We start from the raw sequence: 3703 nt of genomic DNA on the forward strand, positions 1-3703 counted from the left end.
CAAAGGCATAGAAGCTATCTCTGCAGTCTGTGGAAAAAAAAAAAAAAAAAAAAAAAAAAAAAAAAAAAAAGGAGAGGGGCTTCTGACAGCTCAAGCAGAGGAGGAAAATTAGAAAGGAAAGCCAGTATCACTACCATATGTGCTCATAGCTCGTCAGGACAGCTGGCAAGAAACATTGCTCTTCTCTTCTTTACTTCCAGGGCTTTGATACATTTCTTTATATGGCTATCAATAATACTGAATGATTAATGCTAATGATTTATGTTAATTTCATTATAAGCTTTATTTGTTGCCCAGTGTTGAATTAAAACTGTCAAATCATCCTTTTCTACATTGCTAACGATTCTTAAAATGCAAAGCTAAACATAACATCTGATCATTAATATGTTAATGCACCTGTTTCATATATAAAAGGGAAAACAAGAAAATAGCTATTTAAAGTTGATTCTGAGAACAGTAGTTTAGGGATCCTGTATGTACTTAATTGCAGTTACTTAAGTACTGACAGGAAAAAAAAAAAGGGGGGGCAAAACAAAGATTGTTCTCTGATATCAGGTTGCATAACGCCATTCCTTAAACAGTAAATAATACATTACACACCCTTCAGTGAGCAAGCAAGCTCCCTGCTGAGACACCCGTTTTCTACCATTCTACATTAAGCTACCTCTGACTGTTCAAAACAAGTGGAAATATGACAAGAAGATGCACAAGATAGTATTTAACTATGCTAAACAGAAATACCTCCTCCAGCTCAGACCATCTTTCCTTTCATGTTTCTCTCAATTTTATGGAGGATAACTGTCAGGCTGTAACTTCTTATTCTCAGATCGAGTTTCTTGTTATCACCACCTTGGGCTGAAAGAAGGAAAAGGGAAGTTGTGCTATTCCAGAAATTCTAATCCTATTCCGTGGCTTCCTTAAAATCCATTTCTCTTAATGCAGCTCATTTGAACCTAGAAAGAGACAGCAATATTCACAAAAGCCTAAGAAACTCCATCACCAAACAGTCAGCACACAATATCTTAATTGAACCCCTAAAAAAACTTGAGAGGGCAGCAACCTTTAAGCAAATGCTGTCCTTTTTCTCACCACATGCAATCAGCTAAGTCAAAAAACAGGGAGAGCAATGTCATTTTCCTGTTTGCTTATAAGGCTGTAAAATATATCAGTTTCTTAATCTAGCAACAAGGAATTGGCAAGTCTTTTTACTTATAAGTTTGCTTACAAATTTGCTTTTAAATTTAAAATTATAGCTTTTCTTATAAATGTACTCACAAAATCCACTCGCAAATAACCTTGAAATAAAAACAAATACATTAAATACATACAGTAACTACAACTGTTCCTTTGAATTCAGTTTATAGAGCATGCTGCCACATGCCTTTCACAAAGGAATTTATTTGGCCCTCTGAGGCTGGAAAGAGAAAATTTTGACTACTTCTACTATCCAAATGACAAAATGCCTTTTTTTTTTTTTTTTCCTGAAGTGCATACAAAGTGCAAGACTTTGAGACTTCAGAATAATTTGAGCATACATTATAAGCAAAAAGCATTTGAGAGAAAAGATGTGTGGTATCCTTTGCAAGTTATTGAGAATTTTGACTTATGTGCTACAAATTGAAATCTGAGCTCATGTAAATTTAAAAACTCTTGCCTAAAGTTTCATTAACCTTTCAGTCTGCTCTGGATATTCTTGTTACAGCATATCTTTTTTTTGGAAGAGGATAAGTTTTGGCAGAAGATGGAAGTGAACCATCATGAGGGTTCTGTTTGATCCACCATATAGAGAGACTGAGATAAAAGAATATAACTAGGATAACTACAGTTTTATGAGACCTGAATCCTGTCAACCTAAAAGCCATGAAATAGAAATTATGTACATTGTATTCATAAGATGTAATTACAACTTTAATATATACATATATATAAACTATATTGAACAACTTGAAGTTGCTATTTTTCTCCCTTGGAATCTATTACTTGCAGCTTTAAAACTACAAAATATAGGTTTTGTACCAAAAAGGAAATATTCTATTTGCTGTTCCTGCTTTTTATGATAGAACTACAGTTCTACCAGTTGGTCTGGGCTATACAGCTAACAAATGTCAAAACGTATGGACTAAACCATTTATCAAATAATCTACTCCTTGAATAGATAGGCACTATCAGCAATCTGGTATTGATCTTTACAGGCTACTGCTATTGTTCATCTGAGCATCCAGAATGCCAGCAAGAATTAATGAAAGAAACAAAACAATGCATACCAAGCACACAGCACACACTTTTTTTTTTACTTTTTTTTTTCTTTTTTTTTTCTTTTTTTTACGGAGTTTGATAAAATTTATGTAGTTATCAGAAATACATTGCTATAAACAAGTATGCAGACAGGATGAGAGACATGATGGAAAAATCACTTCCCAAACGTTTACTTCTGCAGACTTCCAGTATATTTACTTCTAGATCTCAACTGCAAGTAGGTTACACTAATTCAGCATGATAAATTCCTTGCAGTGTGTTACACTGGCATTCACTATAGCTGAGACTGAGATGGCACTTTCATTAAAAGCTCCATTTCAGGACATGTTTAATGTCTTGGACATTTCAAATTGCATCTGGCTGAATCTTGGCATACAGCTTGTCAGTCCAGATGCACGGTTTTTGTTTGCTTGTTTTTTTTACAGAAAATTGTGTAAATTGGTTGCGACATTCATGAGTTCCATTGTGACTAAAAATATTAAATGTTAGTATTTGGGAAAGAGTTGTTTTTTGTTGTTGTTGTTTGTTTGTTTTAAAGGAAAACACATGTATTTAGTTGCTCCTTTTTCATACTTGACTGTGCGCTTTCTCCTGTATTGCCTTCTGAAATGTCCACCAGTTCACCACATTACTTCTTCAAATTCCTCTATTTAATGTACAGTATTTTGGTTTTAATGACTAAGACTTGAGATCATCAACCCACTATGCAAAAGTTTAAACATATGTGTTACAACCACCATGTTCAGTGGCTCATGTACAAGTAGCACAGTAGAGGAGATGTGATGGGAAAGCAAAGAAGTTATAACCAGATTTATAGCTAACAATTATATCTAGCAGATCTCCTTCTTATCTAGCACAATGAAATACAACCACCCAAAGTAAATACAATACACAAGAATATCTAGTTTTTCTGCAGAGTTCAGAAAATATGGTCCGGATCCCAAACCTCAGCTCTCCTCACTACCTCCTCTCTTTCCACAGATATTTCTGAGGTATCCATCGCAGTTACTTTACTGCAAAGAAATATGAAGGAGGAGTACTAAGGAGCCACTGAGAAGCAAGAGGAGCAGCAAAGCAAACAAGCCTGGACTCAAAATCATTGTTCTGGACATTGTCAATACCACTTCCAGACTGGATGATGCTCTTTTCTAAGGTCCTGCTCAAGCAAATAAGATCATAACAGCACTGATCTTGTTGACATTTTATGTTGAAGAATCTGTCACACTGTTATTGTATACAAGCATTCCTCACCATGAGCTTCTAAGCTTGACAACCTCAATTCCACAATGCAGACATAAGTTCAGGAAATAGCTAGGTGTTCAGAAGAACTCTCCTATATACAGGAGGTTAATACCAAGTCTAAAGGAATAAAACAAGATCTGATGTTTCTATTGACATGGCCACTAACAATGTTCTGAATATTACACGTTTCTGAAACACTTCCTAT

General features: G+C 34.9%; 1 long non-coding RNA gene across 1 annotated transcript in view; it reads left to right on the plus strand.

Annotated features, from left to right (window-relative positions):
- LOC118172878 overlaps window positions 1–3441 on the plus strand; it is a 16174-nt gene extending 12733 nt beyond the window's left edge. The window contains exon 2 of the long non-coding RNA XR_004753888.1: window positions 3238–3441. This is a non-coding gene — a long non-coding RNA (uncharacterized LOC118172878). The remainder of the gene's footprint in view (window positions 1–3237) is intronic.
- The last annotated feature ends 262 nt before the right edge of the window (window positions 3442–3703 follow it).

This window comes from Oxyura jamaicensis, chromosome 11 (assembly GCF_011077185.1).
Source record: "Oxyura jamaicensis isolate SHBP4307 breed ruddy duck chromosome 11, BPBGC_Ojam_1.0, whole genome shotgun sequence".
Lineage (NCBI taxonomy): Eukaryota > Metazoa > Chordata > Aves > Anseriformes > Anatidae > Oxyura > Oxyura jamaicensis.